This window comes from Artemia sp. Qi Xiang Cuo, chromosome 8 (assembly GCF_049724085.1).
Source record: "Artemia sp. Qi Xiang Cuo chromosome 8, ASM4972408v1, whole genome shotgun sequence".
Classification (NCBI taxonomy): domain Eukaryota; kingdom Metazoa; phylum Arthropoda; class Branchiopoda; order Anostraca; family Artemiidae; genus Artemia; species Artemia sp. Qi Xiang Cuo.
The window spans coordinates 60096029-60104815 of record NC_142801.1 but is presented as its reverse complement, the minus strand read 5'-3'; the positions used below and the strand labels follow the sequence as shown (position 1 = coordinate 60104815).

At 34.0% G+C, this 8787-nt stretch overlaps 1 pseudogene; it reads right to left on the bottom strand.

Annotated features, from left to right (window-relative positions):
• Nucleotides 1–569: 569 nt before the first annotated feature.
• Nucleotides 570–5721, bottom strand: LOC148949654 (uncharacterized; annotated as a pseudogene).
• Between the last annotated feature and the right edge of the window lie 3066 nt (nt 5722–8787).

The following is an 8787-nucleotide window of genomic DNA, read 5'->3' as shown; positions in this document are numbered from 1 at the left end:
GTACCACAAAAGGTTTTATTTTAACCTCAAACCCAAAAAGAATTTAAAAAAAACTAGCAATATTTATCAAAGTACATCCTATCCTAGCCTAGGCCCACACATCAAGAAAGTCTATACTTACTACTTTCTTTCCTGCTGATGAAAAACTTGGCTCAGACTTTCCACAGAATTTAGTTTAAATTGCTTGTCCTTGAAAACAGGGTACTTTGAGCTATATAACCTTTTACAGCTTCTGCAAACTCAAATATTTTCTCATCTAAGTTCCATTTTGCTCAAACGTAAACGTAAGAAGTTGAAATACTTTCAACTTCTTCCGTCTGACCTCTAGCATTGCGTTTTGACTTACGGTTACGTTAACGTAAGGTCTTACGGAGGGTTATGAGTCTTACGGAAGGCTTACGGAGTTTAGTGTGACGGGGAGAACGGAAAGCCGAAATTCAATGTGAAGGAACCTTTATAGTCTGCAAAGCGTAAAGTAAAGGTGTCTTACCGGAATTATCTTCCATATTAACATCAGCTCCTTGGTCAATCAAATATTTTATTATATTCAATCTAAGTTATAGCTTTATAATCCAGCATAAAATGGAAATACCTTTCTTATCTTTTGCATTAACATTTTCGCCTTTGCCAATTTAATACTTAATGATTTTTAGGTTAGCTTTAGAAATAATTGCCCTTAGTAATGCAGTTATGCCGTCTTCATTTAATGCGATAGCTTCTGTATAGCTATCATATAGATATTGTATAATATCAAAATTTCTGTAATGCAATGCCATAGATAAATATAAAAATTTATCTTTTTCTTTACTTTCAAAATGTTGAAAGGTTTTTATATGACCCTCTCTAATAGCACCCTCTAGAATTCTTGCATAATGATCAACATTATACATGCATTTCTCACGATGTCCGAGGAAGAAATGATAACAAGGATCATCAATATAAAATTGATTATTGGTCTTTATACCTCCGTTTTTGACTAAATATTTTGTAATCTGCAGTCTGTCATCATCGCTTAGTTCATCACTGAAGTTCACACGATCTAAAGGTGTATAACCGGCATAACTTTTATTGAGTATATCCTTTTTTTTTTCACTGGATCCTCTATAGCATTTCGTATAGCTATAATCACTTGAAGCCGCCCATTTTCAAAATAATAAGAAAGCAACCTTGGAAGTTCATAATCTCTAAGTTCAGAGACTGGACTTGGATCTTGTAATAATAATTTCTCTTTTATCTGCCTTAGCTCGCCATTATTATATATATTCTGAAGTCCTTGTTTAATAACATATAACACTAATGCTTTTACATTTAAGTTGTTACTATTAGCACCTTTTTTTAGCAATTCCCAAGGAGTTCCTAGTCTATTGTCTTCGATTGCATAATAAAGAGCAGTTTTACCATGAATATCTTTTTTGTTTACAAAACGAACTAACTTCGACGCTATATATTCTTTCTCTTTCTTGAAGTATCCATGCTCTAAAATTTCCTTATCTAAGATGTAATTGCAATATATACTAAAATATTTATCCATATACAACCCAATGTCGTTATGACCAATTGGAACAGGATAATGTAATGCTGTTTTCCCTTCATCGTCAGGCTGCGGCCACTCATCATGGCCTGACGTTAATAAAGCCTCAACAACGCCTAAAAATCATTTTTGAGAAGTAAATTTTATTAGTGGCTGTCCTGTTAACAATGCACGAACTTCTGCTCTTTTTGTATTCTCTAATCGCTTAATTATGCTGTTAATAAAAATACAAGAGGCATAAGGTAATATTTCGTCCGTGATTTCAAGTGTCCCATTAATATCAACGATAATTTTTGCAGCAAAAGAGGCAAAATATTCAGCAAAAGTAGCATGGGTAAAATGGGGTTTATCACCTATAATTTGATCAATAATACCTGTATTTTCATCACCACTTTTGAATATCTTGGATCCAACCATTAATCTCCACCTGATTTGTAGAAGACACTTTTTTAAAATCTTCGTTATTCAACAATGTGTATAGTGCTAGCTCTTGTTTCTCTTCTTTAAACTTTTGGTACTCTTTTTTAAGTAACCTTTTGTTCACTGGTTTTGTGAAATCTGTGTCTTGTTTCTCTTTAAAATTTATATCATAGAATATTGTTTCTATGAAACGATCATATAAATCTGCAATGTTAAGTTGACTTGGCAGGACTGGTTTTTCATTCTGAATGTTAGGAGTATTTAAAAATTCTTTACATCCTTGCCATGGCTCTGTTTGTTTTCTCTCTTTATTCTCATAAAAAACGTTTGCTACCATCCAAGTGTGCAATGGAATACTAGTAAATTCTTTTTCTCTTCTTCTAGTTGATGCACAAAATCGTGCTATTAATTTCTTGCAATACATTTCTAGTTGTTGATCCTCAACCTGAGCAACGTTTTCTTGCTTGAATTTTTGTTTCCAAAATTTAATTAAAAAATCTACTTGATCTGTATCTTTACAAAATGGCTTTAGATCATAGGCAAGAACACAAAACGAACGCTCCAGATCCGTTTTCATATTTGGCCTAGTAGTTACCAGCAATCTTTCCAGCTTAGTCGTTTTCAACCCGCCAAGCAAATTAATAACAATATCTTTATAATCTGGGGCAATTTCATCAAAACCGTCAATTAGGATTACTACCTGTAATCCATTATCAGAACCGAAACGAAGATTATTCTCTAACAGTTTCTTCTCTAGACCATCATCAAGCTTCAATAGTTTGTTGAGCAGAAAATCTATTGCTTGATCCTCATTTAATTGGCCTCTGTTTGTCAAGTTATTTAGAATATTTAACTGATCCGTATGCTTGATTAAATCAATTCTTAGTATCCATCTATCAGAATATCTTTCCTTTATTTTCTCAGATAGGCTCGTCAGAACCGTCGTCTTCCCCATCCCTGCTGTATCAGAAATGATTACTACTTTATTTCTTTCGCACTGGTCTAAAAACTCTGACTCTGAATAATACTCAACGCAACTTCTTCCAGACTTGACATATTTATGTAATGAAGATACAGAGACTTATGACTTCTGCCAAACTAATTTTCCAGGCTCACGCTTTAGGCAGTGAATATGCGCAATAGGGTTTTTTTTCACAGAAGAGATGAAAATTTTCCTTTGTATAGGCCTAAATCAGTGTATACTGAAATGATATATCATTTTCTAATACCTAATTCATCTATAATCGACAGAATTCACGATTTAAATAATAATCGTGTGTTTTAAGTAAATCAGCCAATTGAGAACCTAAATTTATCTCTTTACCTTGGACAAGATCAGCATATGCATTTAAATCTATAATATCTCGAGGAAATGGATGTAACAATTGATTTAAACTTATTCTTTCTCCTTTGCCCTGAAGAAGTATTAGCTTTTTCTCCAAAGGGTCTTAACATGGTTTAAAATCCTGTAGATTAATTTCATCATCCAATTCATAATACTTTAGTGCATTTTTACTTTGAAAATGTTCAACTAAAGCATTAGTTTTTTCTTTATGATTAACTAAAATGATTTTTTTCTTAGAACCTACTTCAGTTATGCTGGACAATAATGAATTATATAGACCCAAAAGGCTTTCTTGACTATACGCCTTATCATCACATTCTATCGTCAATAAGTTGGTGGCTGAACTCTTGAATGCGTGCACAACAGCCTCTCTATGTTGCTCACTTTGTAAAATTTCTTCTAGGGAAATATAAATCCGACTAGCTTTTTCTAAAGTATAGTCGTATTTAGTATTAAGGTACTGCAAAAGTTTTATAGTACTGAATAGGGTTTCTACGAGCAATAAACGTCCATTAGCATCATCTAAAAACTGATGTAGGTCAGTTAATGAATTCAAGTTTTGAAAGGAACCACACCCAAGGTTTTTTTCATTATACATTAAAGTCATGTTAGCTACTATGTAAGATGTGACAACATTGTCTTCCAGTTCTTTGAAGTAACGTACGACACTTTCCCCATCAATCCAGCCAGAAGGACGACCACCTTTTTTACATAGGCCTTTTTCTAGATTTTTTTATACTGTTTTAATGAATTACTTAGTATTTCATTGAAAATAGTACCTTTCAATATTTCTTGTTGATATAGACCACTAAGTTTCAACTCTAAAACATCTGCTTTAGGTTGATTAATTACAAAAACTAACCGATATAGAAAGTTTTTTATTTCTTCTTCTTGTTTAGATTTTGATAGACGTTGCTGGTCGTTATTTTGACTTTCAAAATTAGAAATCGTTTTCATTAGACTATTTTTTAGTTTATCACTTATGGTTTCTAGTTGGTTATAGTTACTTTTTTCAGGTCTTTCTGGTGACAAGTCAAATATATCTAAAATACCTAAAGGCGCATCCTTTTTTACTGTGAAGTTTGCTTTTTCTAACTGTTCATTGTCGAAATTAGCGCTGGTAAACAAGACCATATATTGTACCTCACTATCTTCGCAATATTTTTTCTTATTAGCTTTTTATTAACCATTTTTCTCCTCTTCATTTGAGGCTTTAGGCTTTGTCCGAGGCTTCTGTTTTCATCGGTAAGTACTTCCGACCACGACTGCAAATTATTTTAACGCCACTCCTTGTGAATGTGACTATGAGTAGATGGGACTACACTGTTTGTGACTACGACCACTTTCACATGTGACAGCTTACGACTGCAACAACTGGAACTCTGACTTCTGGAGACTGTCTATTCTTGCAGTGGTGACTCCTTGTAACTGTGACTGTTTTTGCTTACGACTACTAGTTTCTGTTTGTTTTAATTTTCCCTCATTCAATGATTGAGATTTACGTTCATTTTATGTTTGAATTACTATTACGCTTGATTTCATATGAAAAAAGTGCAAGTTTTAAGTGTAAGGTTCAATTCAAACCATCATTGTTGTTATTGTCCTTTTTTTGTTTTACCATGAAGTGTGTATTTGGCCAAGCTAGGCTTGTGCTTTTATTTTTTTTTAAATACATAATCATCTTATAAGAACTTGTAAAATGCCTTTATTTTTTTTTCTTTTCTTTTTTTTTTTTTTTTATTTAGGATTATCTTCAGTAACAGGTTATGATGCAACCAATATCACGGAGATCAAACAATTCTTTGAACAAATTGTAAGTAAGAAGTGGCTTGACTCAATAGTACCTGAAAATCTAGAAACGGAAACTTTGATAACAATTAAATAAAAATAAGTTTTCAACTGAAAGTAAGGACCAGCTTTAAAACTTTAACGAACAGGCATTATTCCATGTATGGAAGGAGCTGTCCCCAATCCATACCCTCTTCTTTATGCTAAAGTGCTTAGTACTTATAAAAAAGATTCAGATTATACTTAAGCGGCCTTTGCGTTTCAGGAGTCGTTCTTAAATAATTGACACAAAATATAGAAATTTAGCGTAAAGGCGTGGTATTCAAAAGAAGGCAGCCCCTTTTATCTACAGAAATTTTTTTTTTCATTTCAAGTTTAATCGTTGCTCCTTACTTTTAGTTGAAAAAACCTTGTTTTTTAGTTTCTGATAGCTCACTCAATTAATGCCGGGGAATCCACCTCCCTCTATGAAATATCCCCCCTCCCCCATAAAAAATTCTCCATAGAAAGTTCCTACCAGGTAGAAAATCCATCCGCCCTGGAAAATTACCCTTGGACAGTGCCATCCTTGCTGCAAATCCCCCGGAATTTCTTGCGGACAGTTTCGCATGAAAAATTCTCCTAGGCATGCTGTCATTTGAAAAAAAAAAGACTTAAAATCTTAATTAATTTTTGATTTCTTAAAGTGATAAAAGTAAAAACATTTATAAGAATTTTTCAGCAAAGTACAAATTATGTTCTGGCTTTTAGAAAACATAGGGGTTTTGAACCTTACTCATATTAATTTCTGCTCGTTTTGAGTTGGACTTTTATTTTAATTTCTGTTTGTTTTGGGTTTCATTTATTTATTGACACTGATTTTTGGTAGTTGTATGCTTGGTAGATTATTTGATTCTTTTTTTGTTCATTTTAGTTTAACGAAGTTCTTTACTTTATTTTAAAAAACGTATTGTGTAGTTTTTTAATTAATTTCTGTTCGTGTTATATTGACATAGTCTTTTTCAGGGATAAGAAACTAACAGTTCGAATCTTCCAGATTTTCCTTCAAGAATTTATAGTTTGGCCTTTTATTTATATGATGAAGAAACTTTTTCAGCTATTTTTAACAACATAAACTCTTTTGAAAATAATGACATAAATAGTAGTGTTTAATTTAGTCATACACATCCTCTAGTTGAACTGATGTTATGCTCTTTCACAGCCTGTAATCACTTACCCTCTTTTGATTTAGTCGAATTTTAAGAGGAGAAGTAGTAATAGAAGTCGCCCCAAAAATTTGAACTTAATACCCTCAGTCGTTCTTATTGCTGAAATGTTTTTTTGGCAACCTACATACAAACAGTGTGTTTTTATTTAATTTAAAAGCAACATTTAGTTTTTAAGCATAATGGGCCAATTACATAACTGGGGGGGGGGGCTTGACCGACCCAATAACCCTAAAGATATAGTTAAAAGACCATTAAGCTATTCTGAACAAAAGGAGTGTCCTAAAATTTTGATTGGAAGTGTGGAAAATTGTGAACTAAAGATGAGGGCTGATTGCCCTCCAATCACTTTTGACTCGTAAGAGGACACTAGAACTTATAATTTTCAGTCAAGGTAAATAACAATGATACTACTTGCTATGATAGACCATCGCTGTCTATGTCATTATATGCCCTGAAGTGTTTATATGCCCTTTTAATACCTGAATGCATATAGGTTTTTCGTTTAATTGAAACTCTTCCTAAACGTTTCCTAAAAGTTTCAACTTAAGGCTATTAGTGTCGTTAGTTACAGTAAGCTTAGAAGCAGCATTAAATGAATGCACACAGTGTCTTCTGGCTAGGTCAAGATTCAAAACCAATGAAGGTGAACATTTCAGAGAATATTTCTGTTGTAGGGATGACAACCTGCTATCCGTATGCAAGTTGTCAAAAGGGCATATCAGCAATATCTTAGAAACAGTTTCGTGTTAAATTAAACCTTCCAACACTTGTTGTGGGGGGTGTTGAACTAACCAAAAGACAATATTTGGATCATAATACTAATGCTTCTACTCCTATAACTACTGCTACTACTACATTTACTGGTGCTACTACTACAACTAATAAACCTAAGGGTATTAAGGCCAAAATTTTGGGCAATATTGTACCTGTATTGAAATGAATTGAAACTCACTATGCCCATATGGGTTGTCAAGAGGACGTATCATCAATGCTTCAGAACCGGTTGATGGTATTAAGTTAAAAATTACATCGTGTGTTGAAGGGGGTGTTGAAAAAAAGGTGCTATTTGCATACTGATTCTAATGCTACTAAAACTATTGCTACGAATAATTACTGAACCATTAAACAATGCTGAAAAATTGACTTCTCAAAACTTAGTTTGGATATTTTTTATAGGATGTGATATGCTTTTGGGGGGGGGGTCTCTTAAATCACTAAGACACTTAAAAAGGACACTATAACTTCCAAAATCAAACGAAACCCATCTGAATTTAAAACAACCACCCATTCGATAAAAACTTTATATGCCCCCAGGGCATAACTTAAAGCCCTTGCCCCAGAGCTCTGGGGGGTTGTGCCAACCCTGGAAGCATTTTTGTATGTTCTTTGGACTAATTTAAACAGAATTGCCATCGTACAATTTTAATCAGATGTATTTGATGAAAAAAAGGGGTAGTTGGGCGGGGGTGCTACTTGACCTCCATCACTATTAACTTTTAAAAGGGAACAAAAACTTCCAATTTCAACCAAATAATCCACTTCTAAAGCTTATAAAGCCATCCCTTTCATAAGAACCTTAAATGCCCCAGTGGTATAACTTAAAACTTTCGCCCTCCGTCTCTGGTGGTTTGAATCAACATCAAAAGCCTTGTTATAGGATATTTGAACTATCTTGAATAAAAGGACTGTCTCGAAATATCTTTTGGATATATCTCAGGCAAGAACGACGTGCTTGTGTGTGTGTGGGGGGCGGGGTAGCTGTCCTCTGATCACTTTGCCTCTTAAAGGGGGCAATAGAACTTATGATTACCAACCCAATGAGTCCCTTCCAAAGCATATACGACCACCCTTTTTATAAGAACCTTATATGCGCCAAGGGCATAACTTACAACCTTTTTTCATGAGACTAGTAAGGGGGGGGGGTTCTTCCTCACAGACTATAATTTCCAAAACCTTCAACTATGGTGGATAAACTTTATCTCCAAATTTTGGTTGGAGGTGTTAAGCCAAATGATGAGCGTGGAGGGGGCTGTTTGCTCTAAAATCACTTTGACTCTTAATAAGGGCACTATAAATTCCAATTTCAAATCAAACAAGCCCCATCTGATGTTTATACGATCAACCATTACATAAAAAAAACCTTATATGCCCTCATAAAACAACTTACAACCCTATCCCGGGGGCGCTGGGTGGTCATGTCATCCCTAGAGACATTATTATATGTTCTTTTGACTATTTTGAAAAAAACAATGGCTATCATAATTTCAATCAGATACGTTTCGTGAAAGGAGGGGTTGTATGGGGGGGGGGCTAAATGCCCTCCATCACATTGGCGCTTAAAAAGGAACTAGAATTTCCAATTTTCAAACAAATGAGCTTCTTAGAAAGTTCAACAGTCATCGTTTCCATGCGAACAATAAATACCCCCTAGGTATAACTTACAACCCTTGCCCATAATTCTTGTGATCTGTTTCAGACGTGAGGTTCAGGTTGTA